Raw genomic sequence first — 23,151 nt, forward strand, 5'->3', positions numbered from 1 at the left:
CCCCTCGGGTGAAGCGGTTAGACAGGTTTCTGACATGTACGAGATAGACCCAAATAGTGAGAGAGATAGACAGAAAGTCATGAAAAACAAATACTGTAAGAACTTGCGTAGCAGATGCATTATCTCCCTAATTATTATGTTTTTTCTGAGTATATCGATTATATGTATAAGTTTGATACTACGTGTTTTCTTTCCTCCTCTTGGTTCACATGTACATTCCTTTTTCAATGACTCTGTTGAACACACATTCAGGGATCTGCCACCTCACGAACTGTCCTATCGACTAGCAATGCGCAACAATACTTTCATTCGTATGTTACTCCATACACACCAGACCAGCAATGCTACAAATTGCTGGGTATGTGGCCGACTCCCACCTTATCAGAAATTCAAGGGAGCTCTGCCCCTCTTTCCCTATCCGTTTACACATAATGGTTCGTGCGGAGCATGGTTTGCTTTAATGTCATCCCTAGATAGTAAGTCCACGGTTTCCCAGGGTGATTGGATATGGGGGAACCTGACTACAGTCATGAATAAAGTATGTTTTCCAGACGTAGACGGTCTTCCCCAAAGGAAAGGGACCGATCTAGAAAATGAAGTCTATGCTTTAGGAAATTTTTCCCTCAACCTCATGATCCTGAACGTCCAGTCCGAGACTAATTCGGACTTACCGTTTATAACAGTCTTGCCAGTGAAAGGTGAATTATGCGTTAGGAAGAATGGTTCAGTACATCTAGGACACAGTGATTGTACTACTGTGGTCGGATTCAGTGATAAAGGAAAGTCTACTTTCAAAGCTTCTCGCCATTCTTATTTTATTTGTGGTTAGACAGCTTATGTACGTCTGCCCTTGGATTGGGATGGTACGTGTTATATCGCGTTCCTACTCCCACCTGTTTTCCTAGCCCCATCCGATTGTCATCGGAATTCCCAACTCACTCATGTAAGACACAAGAGAGATCTTCCTCCAGTTATCGATTACTCTGAGTCAGCGTGGGACCAGTACAAGGATTACATTAAAGAATACTTCTGGTTCATAGGTCCCGTCCAGAACAGTAAAATAATACGCAGGTTAACCAGAACTCTTGAAGCAGTAGTGAACGAAACTACTTTTGCTTTAGGTAACTTGACCGAAGAGCAGTCTGCTATGAGACTTGTTGTTCTTCAAAACCGCCTTGTCCTTGATGTCATCTTGGCCGATAGGGGCGGAGCTTTTAGAGTGATCGGCTCCAGTTGTTGTGTGTTTATTCCTAATAACGCACCGTCACTATATGCAGCAATAACAAGACTCCATAAGATAGCTCGTGAATTACATCAGGACCCATGGTCTTGGTCCGGTTGGCTCTGGAGTGTAATAGCAGGATGGGGCTGGACCATACTGTCATTCATTGGAATAGTACTGCTCGTACTTATCAGTTGCTGTCTCTGCCTGCAGTGTGGGCCAGCGATTTGCGGCTTGTGCGCCACTGCTTGTGTTCCCCATCCACGTTCCCATTCCCGTGCTCGAATGAGAAAAGATGAGCAAATGATGTTATATGAACAGATAGACGGTCTTATGAAAATAGACATATCCTAAAGGGTGAAGTAGGGGCTAAGGAGGGAATGAGGAAATAGAAATTTTGTATGGTCAAATGTGTCCCCCACTCGCACCCTATCCATGCACCCGTGCCCCATGTATGTCATGTAATTCCTTTTCCGTACCTGCCATGATAATGCCCCTGCATTTCCGTCTAATGTTAACATGTCAGTTAGTGGGCCCTCCATGTATACAGTACCAATTCCGCATTAAGGCCTACATTTTCAATGCATTTACATGGTGCACTTTGAAATATCGTAAAGCACACGTTTTCCACGTTTTTCCTGGCCCAGTTGAGCCAGGCCCTTAATTGAGGCTCCGAGCCTCTTCTGTCTCTGAAAGCTGCAGTCTAGGTATGCATCCCTGACCTCTACCTTACTTCCTGCTCAGGCGAGCGGTGCCCGGCTCGGCCTGGCCTGCCTGCCAAGACAGTATTTTGCCTACAGTTATCTGTTCAGCCTCCGCAAAAACACATTCCAGTCTAGTGAAATAGGTAAACATATTCCCGCCTGCAGAGCAAAGGCCCCGGCCTTCCTGTCTCCTTGCAAGTAATTTACTGCACCCGTTACCATGGTAGGCCCATGGCCCCCGCGCATTGCACGAAGAAACATATGCACGCACTAGCATTCAGTAATGAACGGCCTCTGCCCGAGAGATCTTTTACTTCAGACAATACATCCTCCAAACACAAGATATCAGATATGTTATAGGTGCAGGTCGTTCTGACATCCCAGACACCAGACTCCTCTACTAGTGCTAAAGGCAACCCCCCAACTCTCCCTAGTTACACGTCTATACCACGTCATGCTCAGTTGCGCGCGCATGTCGAGTAAAGGTTTCTGCTGACCCTGCATATTTCCTCCATACATCCACCCACCTGTGACACTCCTATGACATGCCGAGTATACGCCTCTTTACACGCCTCTTTCTACGCCCATATGTTCTTATCTCTCTCTTTTCACTTGCTCCGCCTGGAATGTTACGCCTACTGTATCCATTGCAATTATGTGATTTTACTATATATATTGTATGATGTTAATAAAATGCGACATTCCCTTCCTGAACCTTAGTGGTGATGGAACCCGATTCTCCCCTGGCTCGAGCCACTTGAATAAAGCCCGTATGACTCAGATACCACGGACTCTGCCTCTCATTTTATGAGCTATTCTTTTGATATTTATGGTATAGAAAAATGTATAGGTAATTTAAATTTACCACAGACATATGGGTGAGAAACAGCGATAGGCACAGAAAGACAAAAATGAAAACACTATATACAAAATTGTTGATTCCTCCTCGATGAAGTGGGTGATTGATGTTATTTTTGGAACCAAAAAAGGTATTGCGCCATGAGTTGCGCTGTGATGCGGGTCTGCGGCGTTTCGATCCTATTGATTTAGGATCTTCATCAGGACCGGGTTGCCGATTGATGGAGGTGAGGGTGGGTGCTGGCTCAGAAACGGATCCCTGTTCTGGATGAGACATAGGTTGTAGTGGCAGTCTCCCAAGGGATGTGAAAAGGAGAGAGGCGCAAAAACGGAGCCCGTTAAGGCCTGAAGGACATCAGTGGTTGGCGGGATATGTAAGAGTGGGTCTGGTAGTAGGTTCGGTGATGGGTATCATGTGAGGGTCATTAGAAGTGCAAGGAATCTGCCCCGTCAAGGTAGAGGCGAAGAGTCTAGAGAAGACGGTCCGGTGGCTTGTCGCAGTGATTGGTTTGTGTTCGGCGGGTCTTGGGAAGGTGCGGGAACGCAGCCCCGTTCCTGCGGGTTCGAAGGTAAAGTTAGGGCAGGTCAGAGGATCCACTGTTTACTCCCAGTGCGGGCACCGTGAAGAGGTACTGAGAGCTGTCAAAGTCCGGCGGTCAGAGGGCGGTCAAGGATCTGTTCAGTAGATCTGGATCCCTGAATCCAGATCTACTGAACAGATCCTTGACCTCCCTCTGACCGCCGGACTTTGACGGCTCTCAGCACCTCTTCACGGTGCCCGCACCTGGAGTAAACACTGGATCCTCTGACCCTGCCCTAACTTTACCTTCGAACCCGCAGGAACGGGGCTCCATTCCCGCACCTTCCCAAGACCTGCTGGACCTTGTACAGACCTGATTGGGGTCTCTGAAGGCAACATCAGGGGCATTTGCTGACTTACAGGGACACACGCTGGTCTGCCGCTGCTGTTGGTCCCCGGCTGCCGCTTGCTCCACCACACGGCCGCTGCGAGGGAGACTACAGCCCCCAGCATCCTTGGCGGTGACACGCCCAACGGTACTCACGCACGGAGGCGCTGATAAGGCAGAGGTCCCTGCGGTCGAGCGGGGGTCTCTGAAGGCAACATCAGGGGCATTTGCAGACTTACCGGGGCACACGCTGGTCTGCCGCTGCTGTTGGTCCCCGGCCGCTCACCGCTTGCTCCACCATGCGGCCGCTGCGAGGGAGACTACAGCCCCCAGCATCCTTGGTGGTGACACGCCCACCGGTACTCGCGCACGGAGGCGCTGATAAGGCAGAGGTTCCTCCCGCCTCGCAGGACACGCACGAGCGGGGCCGGGCTAAGCCCGGGCAAAGGGCGGGCCGTCTGTGGCCGTCCGTGGTCGACTGTGGTCGGGCGGGCCACCCCTCTACGCTGCTACAAAGGTGAGCCAATAGATACTAACATGGGAAAACGCAATAATACTACCACAACCCAGTTCTCTAAAGCTTCCTCTGTTATACCTGCCTCAATTGAAAGCATGTTGGAAAACGCTTTTAATTTAGTTACTACTGAGATAGCTAACACCGAAAGAAGAATGTCTATGGGATTCTCAAGTTCATACTTAGAAGCCCCAGAATCCCAGTCTGTTGGCACGACCAATACGTTACCACTTTCTCCAGTGGTCACAATTAACAGAACTGTCGTGCCGGCAATTTCACTCCCTGTACCATCAGTGGTCAATAACGTTATTACCATTACTGACTCACAACAAGATCCCACGGACCTCACTGTCATTCCCTCCTCGGTCCCCTGTGATAAGACACTTGAAGAGAAAAGGAAGAGAGGACCTACTAAACCAACACCAAATAAGAGGAAACAACCACCACGCAACAAAGGGCAACCAACCTCACAGAGCATGTGGTCTCATGGGAAAACCACATCTAGTAGGGGCCCTGAAATAGAGACTGTACCCTCAGTTCGCCCTCAGTTTACTGCCTCTTCAAGTTGTGAGTAAAACTCCGCCTGCACACAGACTGAGCAAACTATGGGAAATGCTTCTCAGGATAAACTAAATGGGAACTTCATTGAAACGATAGTAGACTCAATTTTTACACAAAAGAAAAGTCAAATGGATAAACAGTTTAATATGATTTTTAAAAGACTGGACAGATTAGAAAGCCTGGTGAAAAAGGAAGATGTAAAAAGGGAAGGTACTATTAGTATTGACAAGTTAAGGGGAGATCGATTCGTAAAAGATATAGATAATGTCAACAGGGGCATTTTGGGAGAAAAGTCCATCTGTGGTACTCTGAACACAAAGAGTGTAACCAGGGATAGTGATACAGGGAGAAATCAGCCTCTGTCATCACGAGATACCATTGCAGATAAACCACCTCATACTGTGTCGCATGCACCAGTTAGGCAGCCCTGTTCCACCGTTGGGGTGGTGGGAGCCCCAATGGGGTCTGCTTCTGGGAAAACGGGGATACCAGAAAATGTTGTTTCCGATAACGGGTTAATCAATGTAACACGGCCTATAAAACAAACTGGCCCAGTCCTTCACCTACCCCCTGAAGCCTGCCCATACGTTTTAATCTTAGCAGGAGTCCCCCCTTTGAAAGAAGATCAAAGAGAATCTTGGGTTCAGTTAAAAAATAAATCTATTGATTGGCTGTCAAGGTATAAAGGTGTTGGGATGCAGATTTCTAATGAAATCTTGACAGTACGACGGGTAGACTGGGTTGGCCCCTCGCCCAAAAACATCAATGGGGATTGCATTGTCATACATTTCAGGCACCCCTCAACTGTTAAATACCTATTAAACAGCAACACCACCAATTTTAGTCCTTTAACCGCTGTGACCTCCCTACCTCTGGGTTATTTTTATAGACCTCCACAGAGACCATTTAACCCGGTCACACCAATCTATCCATTATTTAACAGATTTAGTGCCCTATCTGAACTGGAGAGACAGGGCTGACCACCAATGGACCCCCCAGAAGATACGGAAAGGCCCATGATCAACAACAAGGTTTCTCAGTATAACATTAAACCAAGCACCATCATCTCCGTCCCCAAGCCTCGTACGGAGGTCATATTGCCAGGGAAATTAAACACGACTGATCTTGTTACCCCAGTCATTACCCTTACTGATAGGTTAACCGTACTGAGTTGGACCATTGCGGGTCTTAAAGCAAAAATGGAATTCATTGAATGGGTTGAATGGATCAACACATTTGATATTTTAATGCTCCAGGAAACATGGTGCACTAGTTGTCTGCTCCATGAAGGCTACACTTGTCATAACAATATTGTACCATGTCCGGCGGTGAGACGACCTAGTGGAGGTCTATCATTATGGGTAAAGATCATGTCAGGTGGAAAAACCAAAACTCTGGAGAGCAATGATGAGAACTTTCAGGCTTTAATCTACTCGAGTAAGATAAAGTTATGTTTAATTAATTTTTATAACAATGATTTTTCATCTCAACCCAATAATAATTTTATAAGGCTATTTGATTTTATTGACAAAATTGAGGATGGACATACCTTCGGTAAATTTGATGGGATCATCCTGGGAGGCGATTTTAATGCTCACATTCACAAGAGCAGCACTAACTTAGCTGCTCCCCCTAGTCGGGTGATACCTTGTAAAAGAGGGGAGGAACTACTTAATCACATAGCCACCTGTGACTTAGTCAATGTCATGGAGATAGCCAGTTGTAAAAGGGGCGAAGGCCCTCTGGCTACATATATAGGTTGTGGCTGCTCCTCCACAATTGACTATGTTTTCATCTCTTCCCGACTTGCGGACTGTTTAGTAAATGCTGACGTCCCCAGCACCGTATAGAGTGACCACAATCCAATTTTGACTGTTTTTAATTCCATTAAAAGATTGGAAAAGCGACAGGAAATAGGGGCAACTAACCTGACGGCATCAACTGATAAACTTAGAGTAATCTGGAAGGGGATAGACAATAAAGGGCTCTTAGCGCGCATTATTAATAAACACCCCCAATTGATTGATATTTGTTTATCCATTAAATACCAAGGCCCTGATATCATTGCGGCTTTTGAACGGCTATGCGCGGCTTTTAAAAAGGAGATTTCTAAACCAGTCACACGCCTGAATAAAGATCCTTGGTGGTTTGACGGCTGTTGTTCCAAAGGAAACCGGGAACTACGGAGGCTCTTTCAGCCGACCCACGAGATCAGTCCCTAATAAGACAATTAAGGGCACACTATAAGCGTGCCACTAAAACTCGGGCTGAAGAACTATTAAAAGAACAGTGGGAATCCCTAGCCCGGACCATCGCTCTTAAAGATGTCGCCGGGTTTTGGGGCAAGGTTAAATCTCTGAGGTCTAGGATCAAACATTACCCCTATTAACTGTAATATACCAGGTAAAATGTGGGAAGATCATTTTACAGACATTTACGCTGCACCTTGCGCATCAGCTGATACCATCTACCCAGTTATGGAACTTAACTTTACAATAACGGAGGTGGAAGACGCAATAAACCAAAGCGCAGGCAACAAAGCACCTGGTCCTGATGGATTATCAATCGATCAAATTAAATCAGAGCCTGAATTTTGGTCACCTCTATTGTGTAATATTTTTAATAATCTATCTCACACCCCTGTCCCGGAGACCTGGTCCAATAGTATAATCGTCCCCATCTTTAAGAAGGGTGACAGACTCAATCCTAGTTGTTACCACCCTATATCTTTAATCAATAACACCCTGAAGATCCTAGGCAGAGTTATTTTTAATAAGATCAGGACATGGGGGGAGGATTTTAAGATTTTACACCCGTTGCAACTGGGTTTTAGAAGCAATGTGGGGACAGTGGAGCAATGCCTGAATTTAAACCTAATAATGGGCAAATACATTATAGCCAAAAAAGCCCCCTTGTATTTAGGATTTATGGATTTAAGTTCAGCTTTTGATTTTGTTAACCGCTCTCAATTATGGATGGTTCTTTTAAACTATGGGTTAGACAAATCACTTGTATATTTTTCGGCCCATCTGCACAGTGATTTGAAAGCCCGCATCAGAATAAACAATGAAGGGGAGGTTTCAGAGGACATTTTAATAGGCAGGGGGGTCAGACAAGGATGCGCCTTGGCCCCCCTGCTTTTTATCTTGTACATAAATGAATTAAGTAATTCATTGTCCAAACAAACAAGTGATGTTCCTACCATTAATGGCACTTTACTCCCCTGCCTTTTATACGCGGACGACGCGGTCCTTATGAGCTGCACTCCTAAAGCACTACGTACTTTAATAACGGGTTTTGTCACATATATGCCAGATCTTGGCCTACGCACTAATTTTAATAAATCGTACATAATGTTGTGTGGGCCCAAAAAATATAACATCCAGCATATTACGTCCGGGAGCGATGCATTAAAAAGCACTAGAACTTTTCCCTACCTAGGCCTGATGTTCTCTAATACATGTTCTTGGCAGCACCATGTGGCCCATGGGAGGAACATATTGGGTAAGACAATAAACTCTATAATCAGCCTTCGACAACCCAAACGTGCTGAGATAGTAGTCCCGTTATTACAAATTTACCGAACCCAATGCCTACCCACAGCCACCTATGGAGCAGAGGTGTGGGGGTATACCTACAGCGCGAGCATACAGATCGAAGAGAACAGATTCTGTAGAAAAGTTCTGGGGGCGTCTAGGTCAGCACCCACCTATGTTTGCCTTAGGGAGCTGAATCTTTTTTATGTGGAGGACGTCATCAGGTCAAGACCAGCACTATTTTGGTTAAAAATATGGCTGAACCCTGCTGCGTCTTTGACCCAAGAAATAATTATGGACTGCCTACAGTGCGACAGGGCAAATTACATACCTTGGTTGGGGGCAGTAAAAAGAAGTTTAGCAAGTGTGGGCATGGTGCATCTATTTTCCTCCTACCGAGCCTCTGAACAAGCGCAACATAAGAATGTAAGAGGGGCATTGTATAATCAATATCAAAAAGAGAGAGAAACATCTGAGCAACACAAACCTGCTATTATAAGATACATCCCTCTCCTGGCACATGGTGGCAGGCCCAATAATATGCCGCAGGGATACCTTAGAAAATATTTGGGGAGGTGGAACAGACGTTTGCTCTTTCGCCTCAGGGATGGAAGCATAAAATATTCCCTATCATTTCCACTGGGCTTTAATAAAAATCTGGAGGCTTTGCAATGTCCTTGTAACTTGGGGTGTAAACAAAGTTTGTTACATTTTTTGTTTTTCGGTGGTTTTTACACTAGATATACAAAACTTTACTTAATTCCCTATTTTAAAGATCATGCTGTGGTGGATTTTAATCTAGCATTTAAGGAATTATTAATGCTGAGCTGTGATGAAGTAATTTTTAGAGTAAGCTGCTTTCTTCAATCAGCGACACGTTCTCGAGCATCCATGAATATGCCCTGATGAATTGAACCACCTGAATATTATTGCGATTTTGCACAATAAATTGATTATTTACCTATTGAACACTTGCACTTTATTGCAGTCCCCACTGTACACTGTTGACAATTTGTATTTGTTTTTAATGTTTGGCATATAGCCAATTAGTTCATATAATGTTTACATGTATTGAGTATCTGCCTAGATTATAAAGTGATGTATTTTTTATTGATATAATCAGACGGTTCATTCCTAAATTTAAATCATCAGACAACCATCATGTATATTGATTGTGTATTTTAAAAATAGTTTTAGATTGTTTTAATTGTTTATTATGAGGATTGTTGTGATGATTTTGTACTTTTATGGATGTTTTTACATATCCGAATAAAGATCCTTTGACTTGACTTGACTTGACTTGATCGGAGTAATGCGAACTCAGCCCCACCACGCTCCCAGCAAAATTCCTGTGCTGAAAGAAATGGTAAGCTATTTCCCCAAGCTGCCCGCAGCTCAGGCCAAATGAAAAACAAAGCTAAACCTATTGTAAAGCCTCAGTTGGTGCTTCCATCGCGTCACGTATGGACAGTAGGCTGTCACCACATAGAGACAAAAAAGAACAGGAGGTCTGAGGGCCGAGGGGTGCCGTTATTTTTTTAATGTGGGTGTTAATGTGCAATTGAAACATGCTTGGAACCTGAGAGCATCTGAGTGTAATGAGAAAATGAGAAGTGCTATCCAGATCCTTATAAATCTATAACCTTACTGTAACAGGTTAAACATTTGGTTTTTCTTAGGTTACTCTATGTGGAGGAAGCCCTCCCAAAAATAAAGGGTACGTAACAGAAGCCCCTTCAGCCCAGGAGGTGCCTCAACCCTTTAGAGGCCTACATCCCCTCAGGAAACCTCCATTTAACCCAAGGGCAATAAATATTAGTGAGAAATGCGAGAGACAAGGGCCCCTCTTCGCACTTTGCAAGGGGGCGCCATCATTTTCCGTTATGCCAATGCAATAAAGTGCAAATAAACTGCATTAAAAGCAGTGGCGGCTCCTCCGCTAAGTCAAAGGAGCATCGCCTCACTGTTTGTTTAGCAGTGGAAAATAAAATAAGAAGTTACTATTATTTTATTTTCCTTTGTGACTCCGGATGGGGTGGGGCGGGGTTGGGCTGGCTTGCTTCAGAGGGAGCAGGAGGGGTTTGCACTCCCTCCCTACATGCGCAAGACGCTTTGACCGGCCCTCTAGGGCTGGCCAAACAGTCCTGCATAGTTGTCATGTTCCCCAGTGGGCTGCGTTGCACAGCCCCATGGAGATCATGCCCAGCCTCCCAGGCACTGCCTGAGCGTCCAAATAGGCTGCTCAGACCAATCACAACACTGCTCCTGCAGCGTTTTGATTGGCTGCCAGAGTCGGAAGCCTGGGTGCTTCCGGAGCAGGCTGCAGGCAGCAGCCGGGAAGAAGACAAAAAGACTGAGGAGAGGCATGCAGCAGATGCGGCAGCAAAACAGGTAAGCTTATCTTAATTTATTTTCATCCCAACCCCCACTCCACCCCCATTCAGAGGCAGCCACCACTGGATAAAAAACTCAAATAAATCAAAAACTGAAAACATTCATATAGAATGCCAACTGACCTAGAATACACAAGTCCACATGGTACGCGACAGTGGGTGCTGGAAGGCTAGGCTTTTCTCACATGGGGAATTACATACGGACAGCAAAACTATGACCTGCACTAGACAGAAAGAATAATTACTCGAAGAATATATGGGTCCTATTAGAACAAGAGTATTCTGAAACTCCTCTCTAAGATGCCATATGGCTCCCAGGAGGTAAGGGAGCTGGATTGGACACTACTATCGAGTTATCATATACTTCACATGTATGACACGGAATACCCCTCCCCACTAATGACTGTTGTTTATATTTTTCGGATTTTTATCCATACATGGTAAATTATAGTTTTAAATTATAAAAGATCAACAGCCCTTTGGTGTTAGGTGACTTCTATGATATTAGGTTTTGAGCAATGGCGAATCTTGCATTCTCCAGTGTCATTTGGTGCCCAGGGATGACTTTCTACAAACACTGAGCGAGTCTTCCAGCAATAAGACATGAGACATCTAAAGAACTGGCCTTCATAGAATATCTATTTATGAAAGGTAGCACTAGAAAGGGGTACCCTAGCTGTGTAGGGGACTTCATTCCATATGCCAAGGCCCAAAACATACACACAGGGAAAAAAGTGTGAGAGAACTGGAGGTTGAGTTTCTAGAAGATACCTAGGGGCATATTCACAAGCCAATATCGATAAAGCAGCGATAATATTATCGCAGTATACACAAGCTGCCGAAAACAGGCATTAACAATACATTTCTCGCGTTAGCAACCGATTTCAGCATCGCATAAAATGTTAGCAATATTTATCGCTAATGATATGCAATGTAGGCGTTCTCTTGCTAAAAGGCATGCTAACACCACATCGCCCTATTCACAACGATGGTCCTGACTGGCGATGCGATAAAAAACCTGTCGCTAAGGCACGTTAGCTGCAGGAACTTAAGACCAGAAAAAAGAAGGTCTTAACATGGGTGAAAATTAGCTATATATAAGGGAAACTATCCCAGAGCCTCATTTAAACACTCACTGATGCCATGGAGGTACTAATCATGCAGATTGGAGTACCAAAAAGGCCATAACAACCACCATCACTGCCACCCCCCAGACCACTGCCGAAGCAGCACAGAATAAGGCAGCGTGTCAATCGCAGACGCATCAGCCTCACAGATCTAACGTCAAAGGATGTCATTGCCCACGACAGGCTCAAAAGGACAGCCATCCTCCTCATCCTGACACTGATAGCCCACAGGCTGATGGCACCACCACCGCGGATAACCAACATCCAACCGCAAACAAAGCTGCTGGCTGTGCTGCACCTGTTGACCTCTGATACATTCCAACCAACAACTACCAGAGTTGGAGGAGTCTCACAGCTATCCCTATCAAAGTTCCTCACAACTGTATTGGATGGCATCAACAGCCTGATACCACAACACCTTCACTTCCCCAATACTGCACAGGCACATTTGGAGATCTAGCAAGAGTTCTACGCCATAGCTGGCTTCCTGTATGTGTTGGGGGCAATTGACTGCACACATGTCCTACTTGTGCCTCCTGCTGACACTGCACACATATACCGCAACAGAAAGTACACACATTCCATAAATTGCGCAGGCAATAGTGGATCACCAGGGCCTGTTCACCAATGTTGTAGCCAAGTTCCCAGGCAGTGTGCATGATTCCTACATATTCTGCCAGTTCATAATCAATCAGCGCTTTGAGGATGGTACATGTGGAAATGCACTTCTCGTTGATAAGTACTAACAGAACACACACCTCAACTACACAATCATAGTACACATAACTGTGAGAAATCACATGTTCCAAACTCACAAACAACATGCCAATTTACAATCCCACCTAACAGTCGCTACAACACAAGTAACAGTGTAAACTGTAACCAGCCATGTAGACAACCTATCACCAATGGCATAGCCCCTCTGCCACACATCAGCATATGTGTGGAGAGGTGGCAACCAAGTATGTGCAATATAGGCAATCAACCTACAAAGAAATAATGTGCACATTGGTGAGTGCAGCAGTGGAGTGCTGGATAGTCTTGATTGTGCAGAGTACAGACATGTCAAGTGGGAATATATTGTGTTTCCATTGTCCAGCCTGATGACAAAGACAGCGTTGTTGACTGTCCTACCTGACGGGGGTGTGGAGCATGTGAAGGCAGCATGGATGATGCAGAGCCACTGCGTAGACCAGTTTGTAAATGAAGAGGGAGGAATTAAGTATGATGCCTATGTATCTAGAGTTGTTGTGGGTTTGGTGACAAAGATGGTGGCCCACCAGGTTTTTCCACATACCGATGTTGTAGACAGGAGGATGAGGACTAATGTCCCCTCTTGGTAGAGCACCCACCATCTGTTGAAAATCCATGGAGCAACTTGCATCAATAATGCCTGGAACACCAGTCTTGTGTGTACCTTAATTAGGGAGAGTATGAGCTAGGTGTCCTTGTAGGTGGTGATGTCCAATGTTCACCTTCCTGTGGCTAAAGTTCTACTCCATGCATCTGCACATGCATCTGTCAACTTTGATGTTGTATGTTAACGATGTGGCATTCATAAAACGCTGAATGTTGGAGTTGCATATTGGGGGAAGTGTGTATGTGCATTAGTCTATACATGTTACAAAAATCTTGACTGCGCTGTTGCTGTTGATGGTGGAAAGTAACAGATGCTTGTTGACTCAGCTCCCATAGGTCTGTATGGCACCAGATGTGTTGATTGTGTGTCATGGTGTTACATGACGAGAAACTGTATGCTGTACTGCTCACAACATGGGCATTGAGTGGTGTTTATAAAGTGGACGCAGTTTCCACATGTGAAGATGGGGTGAAAGGTGTGGCCTGCCTTGTGGATCAGTGTCAAGAAGAGTTATCTCAGTTCGATGTTAGCAAGCATCTGGCAGAGGTAAATGGATTTTGAGTACTAGTGGTATGTGAGGTGGAATATATGATCATGGATGAGTACGTAGGCTATGGAGTAGATGGCGTGGTGTGTGATGATGATGGTGAATGCTAAGTGTTCACACCCTCTGTGTGCCCCGCAGATGAGTGTGCGGCAGACTGTTACCGTGTGGCATGTCTGTACCTGAAAAAGCATGTTTTGTGCATTATGGAATGTATAGTGCCATCGGCAGCAGCTCAACAAAACATAACGAGAGCCGTGTCTGTTGTGGCCCATTGGCATCTAAACGTTATCCTGGTGTTGACTGTGAATAGTGCGGATGTGTGGTAGCTCCAGATGTTATGAGAGCCAGGCAGCCTGCTTGTGCATGTGTCAGGCTTGTGGACATGTGCAGAAAGGCATTACATTGGTGCACTGTTGGAGTGGCAGTAATGCAACTGTGCAGCACACACAAGTGAATATGCTTGGGGGAGGTAAGAGCATCTGGTAGGCAATGTAATTTGCATTGATGCTGTTCAATTGTCCAGAAGCCAAACAGGGCACAGATTAATCACAAACTAGCAACATTCTCACACCACAAAAATATTAACAAAGGTCACACAGCATGCATAACTACTAAAGGACACATCTCTCCATTACAAGTCAATCGGCCTGCTGACAAACCAGGAGGCAGCGTAGCTGCCATTATCAAACTTTCCCTCAGGTTCACTTCCCTTTCTCTACTCACTATTCCCCAGGTGGACTGCCTGGCTATTAGATTTGAATCCTCTGTATCCCCCCCTTACCTGTGTCTTGGTATACCGTCCCCCCCAATCCATGCCTAATTTTTCTTCTCAGTTTGGTGACTTGCTTTCCCAGCTTACAATTAATAATTCCAAACTGTTGGTCCTGGGTGATTTCAACTACTGGCCGTCAGACGCCCATGAAAGCCCTCAATCCCTGGCTTTTACTGACTTATTAACTGGGCTCAATGGTCTCCAACACGTTCACATACCCACTCACTACAAGGGCCATATCCTAGACCAGGTGTGGGCCTATAATCTTGATATCAAGTCACTCATGATCACACCTTGCCACTGGTCAGACCATCACTTAATTTCCTTCCTCCTCCTGCTCCCTCCTCCGCCCCCTCGTAGCCGAGGCCCTAGCCTCTTGGCTCGAAACTGGAACAAAGCAGACCTTGACTTATTCCTTACCTCTCTAACATCCTCAGTTCTGCCCAGCTCTGGTCCTATCGACTCCCAAGAAGCTGCACTCGTCAAATGGCTAGAATCCGCCAGTGACAAGGTCGCCCCCCTCAAGCTAATCAGAACTAAGCGCCCCCACGACGCACATCGCTGGTTCTCTGATAGCCTTAAATCTTTAAAACTTGGTCTCCGCCAAGCAGAGCGTCGCTGACGTAGAAGTTATGATCCCTCAGAGAAACCACCTTTTCTAAAATTACTGAGAGAATATAAACGAGCAATCTCAGCCGCCAAAACCACCTACTTCTCCATCAAAATCCTCAACTCCGCGCAAAAATCTAAAGACATTTTTGCCATTGTAGAAGAACTCTCACATCCGGACAGGGTGACCATCAAACCCCTTCCATCTCAAGCACTTTGTGATTCCCTCAACTGCTTCTTCATAGAAAAAATTAGCAAAATCAAAAACAGTATTTCCTCCACACCCCCGACTACACCCCTCACTGAGGCTGCTCCCTCCACTAACCCTCACTCTCTGACTCAGTTCCCCCCCTTATCAGAAGACGTTTTCATCGCCTTGCTTAACAAAGTTTCCTCTGGCTCCCCCACAGATTGCTGCCCTCCCGCGATTCTCCGGGCTGCTTTCTCAGCCTGCCCCACCCCTCCACTGGCCCTCCTGAACAGTTCTCTTCTGCTCGGTGAGATCCCTAGCCAGTTTAAGAACGCGGAGGTAGTACCCATTCTAAAGAAACCCACTGCCGACCCTACGGTTATGGGCAACTTCCGTCCCATCTCCCTTTTTCCCTACCTAAGCAAAGTACTCGAGACGTATGTAACTAGTATCCTCAGTTCTTTTATTGAGGACTCCAACTTCTTGGACCCCCAGCAGGCTGGGTTTAGACCCGCCCACTCGACAGAGGCGGTCATTCTCTCTGTAATGGAGGAACTCCGTAGAGGCGCCGATTCTAACACCCATCAAGCCTTGATTCTCTTGGATCTGTCGGCGGCCTTTGACACGGTCGCCACACCATCTTGGTCGACCGTGTCAAAGAGGCTGGTATCGGAGGGACGGCCCTTGACTGGGTCCGGTCATTCCTGACGAACCGCCACCAATCTGTCCGACTCTCCCACTTTTCGGCTGACAGGATGAAACTCACCTGCGGTGTGCCACAGGGTTCGTCTCCGTCCCCACTTCTTTTTAATTTGTACCTCACCCCCTGATCCGCTCCCTCCGGGGAAGGAATGTCACTGCATTTAACTATGCAGATGACATTCAGCTCATTTTCAATCTTGACTCCTCGCAGGATGCGGCTCAGGATTTCCAGTCTACCCTCTGTCATATCAGCAATTGGATGGGCACTCACCATCTCAAACTCAACCCTGACAAGACGGAGCTTGTTCTTGTCGGAGGCCCATCCAACCCCTGGAACTCCACCTTCTGGCCCCCTGCCCTTGGTCCCTCCCCTTGCCCTGCTGACAAGGTAAAAAGCTTGGGGGTCTATATCTCACATGATCTTTCCATGCAACACCAGGTCAGTGCTACAGTGCCTTCCTGCTTCCACCGGCTCAGAAAAATTCGTAAAATAGCCCATTTTCTGACCACCGAAGCTCTCACCCTGACGTTGCTGGCATTAGTCATCTCTCGGATTGACTATGCCAACGCCTTGTATGCTGGTATCCCACAATACCAAAAATCAAAAGACTACAGCTGATACAGAATCAGGCAGCCCGCCTGATTTACCACCAACCAAAACATCATCACGTCCGTCCTCTACTCAAAGCCCTTCACTGGCTTCCTGTATCAGAGCGTTGTAAATTCAAACTAGGCTGTCTGACCTATAAATCCCTGGCCGGTATCGGCCCCTCCTTCATCTCGTCTCTTCTGCACCCGTACGTCCCTTCTAGACCCCTCCGATCTTCCCACCATGCTCTCCTTCAGACGCCCAGGTTTAGGTGCAAAAAGCACGGAGGCCTCAGATTCTCTTCTTTGGCCCCCTCAATCTGGAACTCTCTCCCACTGGAACTTAGACTTTCCTCCTCTTACCCTCACTTCAGGTCCCTCCTAAAAACTCACCTTTTCCGCTGTGCTTACACATAAGCTCCCTCTCCCTCCCTCCTTTGTCTCTTTATGATTTAGTGAACAGCGCCAAGAAACCGTCCGGTGTATGTTGCGCTTTATAAATCTTTTTTACATTACATTTTACATTACATGTTGCAAGGTATCAAGGAAATGCACTCACCCCATGGATGATGACACCCCTTCAAGCCACCAGTACCCAGGCCCAGAGGCAGTATAATTTGGCCTATGTACGCACCAGGGGCATTGTGGAGTGCACTTTTGGCGTGCTAAAGTCACGTTTCTGTTGCCTTGACATCACAGGTGGAAGACTGTTGGACAGCCCAGAAAGTGTCTGCTAGATCATCATAGCATGTTGTGTATTGCACAATATATGTGTAAGCACCAATGCCCCATGGATCTAAGTGCCGGATGCACTGTACGATGCTCCAGATGATGAGGAAGATGAGGCAGGTGGAGCACACCTGCAGCTACTGGAGCAAGAACAGCCCGAAGGAGGCAAATCATAGACAATTTCTTCACATGCGCACGTCACATTGTGACTGTCCGTACCAATCATAAATCTCCTCAAATTGAACCAAAGCACAGTATCTATAAATAAGAAAATACTACACTCATACCCTGTGTGCATGTTTATCATCTGCATGAGTGCTGCGTTACCTACGCTGCACTTGAACATAGTCTCTGTGTGACAATGTTTGAGATAGGAACAAATGCTCTAAGTAAATCAGACATCTCCTGAGTGTTAAACACCACCAACATCTGTGAAACTGCTGTGTGCGATCTGAGGCCATGCAATTGTACACAGACCATGTATTACAGCATGTGGTTCGTTGAAATGGGGCCTTGTGAATGTGTCATACAACTAGTATGTGCAGGTTTGCTAAGATTATCATTTTGTTTGGCCCGGCTCAGCCTTCACAGGTGTTGTGTGAATGGCATGCAAAGTAGACACAATCATATAGCTAACATGATATACAACCCTACAGTAAGGAAGTTTTTATGTTATGGTGATGACTTGTATGATGAATATGACCTGTATGATTCAACGTCTGATACCAACCCATTTTACTTTTGTTGTCTCACAGCTGGACAACCGATCATCACTCGTGGGGACATAGACAGATTCAAGGACCAACACGCCACTGGTGAGCTTGTACATCATATATTGTCACAGTGCTGTGTGATGACTGTCTGGGTCAAATTATCAACATTGTAGTCTGCAGTATGGGTGTGTATCACATGTATCATGACTGCAGTGCCGTGTCTGGTGGCTCAGTAGACAACATAATCCACTGCAGGGGCCTGAGTTCGACCTCATGGTCACAGGTTAAATTCCCCACAGGGTCCACTCAGACTTTCATCCATCTGCGGTTGATGAGATAAGAAGCATTGAGTCGGGTAACAATGGACATCTATTATTTATTGCCACGATACCGCTTTGGTGTGAACGTGCGCTTTCAAATAAACATGTTATGATGTATTGTGGAAGACAGAAGTGTGTACAAATCTGTTGTCGCCCAGTTGTAACTTTGCACATGCCCAGTCGGTGATACATATGGTGATTGGGTCTATGGTTTCGGTCCCAACAGCACATGCATGTGGATTACAGAGCGTACTGATAGGAGATGAGACACGTAAGTGGTGTTGCAGATGAGTATCATCAGACATGGAATGCATGTACATTCTTGAGTTAGATGACAGTGCAAGTGTGCACGATCAGCACAAGTAGGCAGTGGTTTGCAGTCCATGCGTGCTCAGACACGGGTCTGCACTGTGATTTGTTATGTATGCTGCATATCATCTTCATAAAAGTGGAGATCATTGTGCCAAGCATATCACTGGCATGTTCCCCAAACACCTAGCTAAGTAGGCCCTCTGAATCTCATTGCCATGTTTTGCCACTGCAATGGTGTTGTCAAGCTGTCTCCTTGTGGTCATTCCATGTACGACTCTGGATCAGGTGTACAAGCTCATATGAAACAATTTTTTACATTACTCTACATGCATTTAACAGGCATGCTTTAGCTCTGAGATTATTGCAGTGCCATAATATTTTCACATTTCATGCCCCTTGAATGCTGTGAGAAAATATTACACATAACAACACTATAACCATCATGACTCCAGGGTGCTGTCACTATTGTGATTGAATTGTAACCGTTTGTGTTGTAAGTGCCAGAGTATTTTGATGTAACACTGTGTGATATTAGCGGATCAAAGACATGCATAAGTGACAATTTAGAGTAAAGAATGATTCACACTTTCAAACATCATTGCTTCACCTATTGTGAATTAGTGGTAGAGAGAGGTACAGCACCTCATGTACAAGTCAGTTTCCAGCTACCCAACGTGCTCCATGTCAGCTACATGAAGCAGCACACTTGTAAGTCCCAACCTGTCATTTTCAGTTTGTACATGTGCAAGAAGCGACACCTGCCTGTGCAGAAACATACATCCCTGCTTGCAGACACCCTTGCACTCTGGTGCAAGGGTGCCTGCATTGTCGCTAAGTTGTGAAACTTAGCACTATCGCAGGGGGAAACACAAGGCTGCAACATATCCCTGTGAATATGGTGCAGCCTTGCATATACAAAGTGCCCCCGAGAGGCTTTAACCCAAAAAGCCTAATGCCTCTACCCGCCACTTCCTAGTGAATTTCCCCCTGTCAGTCTAAATTGGTTGCAACAGTAAATGTCCCATGCCATGCACTGTTATGTCAGTCTCCCCAGCATGTAGTCAGTGATCCAGCATCCCACTTTTAGTTGCTATGCTCACATACTTCACATGGTTGCTTTAGAGTGTAGGCACCCATGTTGAAGTGATCTTTTTTTTTTTTTTTGCTTATCTTGTCCTCATTACGCAACGAGTTACAATTTGGAGATTATCAGGGTCCCTTCTGTTGCTCCATGCTTTCGTTATATTCTCCCACGTCTAGATCTCTCCAGCGTATCAGAGAAAGGGAGCCCCTTACTTCTATAAACTTGTAAGGAGAAGGATTCTTACTTCGATCTGGGATGAGCTAGCCATTATGGCTACTCCTGCAAGCCTTCCTCCATTACTGTTGCAATAGCGTAATCATTGGACAATTGGTGAAACTAAAGACCAAACATACAGTTACCGCAATATAAGAATAACCAAGCATTCAATCAACCCCCATGAAACTCTTCCCATATATCCCAAAATTTATATTTCTTAGAAGCCAGCCTCTTTTTTTATCTAAATTATACACTTTGAGAACTGACGCGAGCCATTCACTGTGAGTCGGGGGGCTGGGCTTATCCATTTTATACATACCTCCCTCCTTGCTAGGAGGATCAGCACGAAAGTTAAATTTTCCTTGGCTTTAGAAAAAGGTCTTGTTACATTAATGCCCGACTCCCCAAAAATGACTAGTTCCATACTCACATTTAGCTGTCTTCCCATTACCCCTTCTAATGTAGTACCCATGTCCTTCCAGAAGCCATTGAGACTGGGGCACTGCCAGAACATGTGCAAGTCGTCTGCCATCTGTAATCCACACTTTGGACAGCTCCTCACTATGGATCCATTTAGTTTGGACAGCCTCTTCGGGGTCCAATAAGCTCTATGAATAGTGAGTAAATGATTTCTTTTGAGGGCAGCAAAAGTTACAATCGGCCAGCATTTGCTCATAGATATTTGCCATGTATTACTTGTATCCAGCGTCAGCAGGTCTTTCCCCCAGATACTCTTTGGAACTCGGAAGTACTCTTCCCCCGCAGATATAAGGGCCCAGTACCAATATGATATTTCCTTAGTGAATGTCTTCTCCACCTGCATCTTTATTTCTAGGGAGATGTTACCTTTTATAGTTTCTTTGAGAGACTTAGTCCAGCTCAACAGTTGGTAATATTTAAATTTCGATATGTGAAATTTGTTCATTGCGATATTATTTCCCAATCAAGAAGTTTGTTCTGACATAAGAGTTGGCCCCATTCTACTATTCCTGCTGTTTTTAAGGGGGACGCCAAGCTGTCCTTAAGGCAGCCTGGTGTCGTCTGGGAATCCCAAATCGGGGCCTTCTCGCTGTAAAGAGGGATATCCAATGTGGATCTGACACAGTACCATAACCTGGCGGCTGATTTCAAGGTCTTCAATTAGATTTTTTTAAACAACTTCGGGTGACCAAATTTATATAAAAAGTGGCTGTTATTGTTTGTTAGTTTCTGTAGATATAATGGGTAGGTTTCATACGGGCCTAACAACATCCTGATGTTCTTAAATTGAAAGTCCCTGTAATATTCTAGGAGGTCTGGACAAGCTATACCTCCCTGCTCTTTCCTTCTCCTTATTTTATGCCAAGCGATTCTTGGTCTTTTAGCGGACCAGATGAAGCTAGTTATTTCTCCCTGGATCTTTTTTATGGTTTCTCTTTTGAACTCAAGCGGGATAGTGCTAAAAATAAAAGTAAATTTTGGCAAGACTGCCATTTTTATGATGTTTGATTTACCCAGGAATGTTAAAGGGAGACTACTCCATACTTTCAGAAGTTTTTTTACCTCAGTTTCTACTCTATGAATGTTGGTATGTGTGATTTTGTCGAGATCTTTTACGATATCTATACCCAAATATCTTATTTTCTCCTTGCGAAAAGATGATATGAATTCCTCATTCCAACTCATGGTTTCAGTTTTAGTTTGGTTTATCTGGTACCCAGATAACTTCCCAAATTCAATCAGGGTCTCCTCTGTTGTTTTAAGGGCCTCTTTTAAGTCTGAGGTGAAAATCATGAGGTCATCTGCATAAAGAGCTACTTTCTTATACCACCCTTGGTAATTAAACGGGAGGATTGAGGGGAGATTCCTGAGGCTCTCTGCAACCGGCTCGATGTAAAAGTTAAAAAGTAAGGGAGAGAGGGGGCACCCTTGACGGGTTCCTCTACCTATCTGAATATTGTTGGTTAAGTTGCCATTGATTAAGATTTTGGTTTTAGGAGAGTTATAGATGTTTTCTACCATTTTTAGAATGTTTTCCCTCAAATTAAACTTCTTCAAGACCTCACTTAGATACCTCCAGTTAACTCTATCGAACGCTTTAGCAGCGTCTGTTGTGATTAATGAGAGGAATTTTCTCTGTAATGGCGATATCTATTGTTCCAATCAACTCATGTGTAAGTTCTTGAAGGTGTCTTCTTGCCACAAAGCCCTTCTGATTAGAGTTAATTAGATTCCCCGCAATTTTCCCTAATCTTTTAGCCATGATTTGAGTAAAGATCTTGTAGTCACAATTTAAAATAGATATTGGGCGGTAAGACTCACATTTTTTTGTTTTTTTTCCTGGTTTCAGGAGAATGGAGATGGTTGCATCATTCCACATCTCTGGGATTTTTTCATTATTTAAAAAGATCTTATTAAATAGTACTGTTAAATGGGGAACCAGTGTGTCTTTTAGTTTCAAATAAAAATCATTTGGGAGGGCATCAGGACCTGCTGCCTTACCTCTTTTTAAATTTCTTACTGCTACGTCTACCTCTTCTATTGATATTTCGCTGTTTAGAGTTTCTTTTTCTTCAGAGAATAGAACGGAAATATTTTGTTCGTTTAGAAAATTGTTTATTTCTTCAATTTTTGGGTTGCAGTCCTCCTTATAAAGATTAGAGAAGAAAGCTGAGAATTCCTCCTTTATTACTTCGTCTTCAGACCCATTTTGAGAGCTATCTGTTGGATCTATACTGTTGATTTTGTTTCTAGCCTTGTCAGTTTTAATCTTCCAAGCAAGCATTTTCCCACAGATTTCTCCATATTCATAATGGGCAAGTTTACTAACTTCCCATCTCTCTCTGATTTTACCTTCTAGTATCGTTGTTAGACTTTCTTTTAGTTTAAGCCTTTCCTTGCAGAGATCTTGATTTCTTGAAGGATGAAATATTTGGGAATATCTGCCGATCCAGTATTTTTATTCTCTCTTCTATTCTCTGTATCTCTTTCTTAACCTCCCTTGATTTATGAATAGTTAGACTGCAGATCTTGCCCCTGATAACTGCTTTATATGCCTCCCATACTGTTTGAGATGAATCGCTCCCATTGTTATCCTGAAAATATGACTCGGTCTCTTGTTTAAGTTGATCAATGATTATAGAGTCTAAGAGAACTGAGCGATCTAGTGTCCATCTTGGAGTCGTTATGTTATTGTTTATTCTTAAC

The 23,151-nt window shown here is 44.8% G+C and overlaps 1 long non-coding RNA gene across 4 annotated transcripts in view; it reads left to right on the forward strand.

Annotated features, from left to right (window-relative positions):
• LOC147731584 (uncharacterized) overlaps positions 1–23,151 on the forward strand; it is a 793,594-nt gene that overhangs the window by 417,057 nt on the left and 353,386 nt on the right. For all 4 annotated transcript variants that reach the window (XR_015308453.1, XR_015308455.1, XR_015308452.1 and 1 more), the window contains one exon: positions 18,076–18,135. This is a non-coding gene — a long non-coding RNA (uncharacterized LOC147731584). The remainder of the gene's footprint in view (positions 1–18,075; positions 18,136–23,151) is intronic.

This window comes from Lissotriton vulgaris, chromosome 2_1, assembly GCF_964263255.1.
Source record: "Lissotriton vulgaris chromosome 2_1, aLisVul1.2, whole genome shotgun sequence".
NCBI lineage: Eukaryota > Metazoa > Chordata > Amphibia > Caudata > Salamandridae > Lissotriton > Lissotriton vulgaris.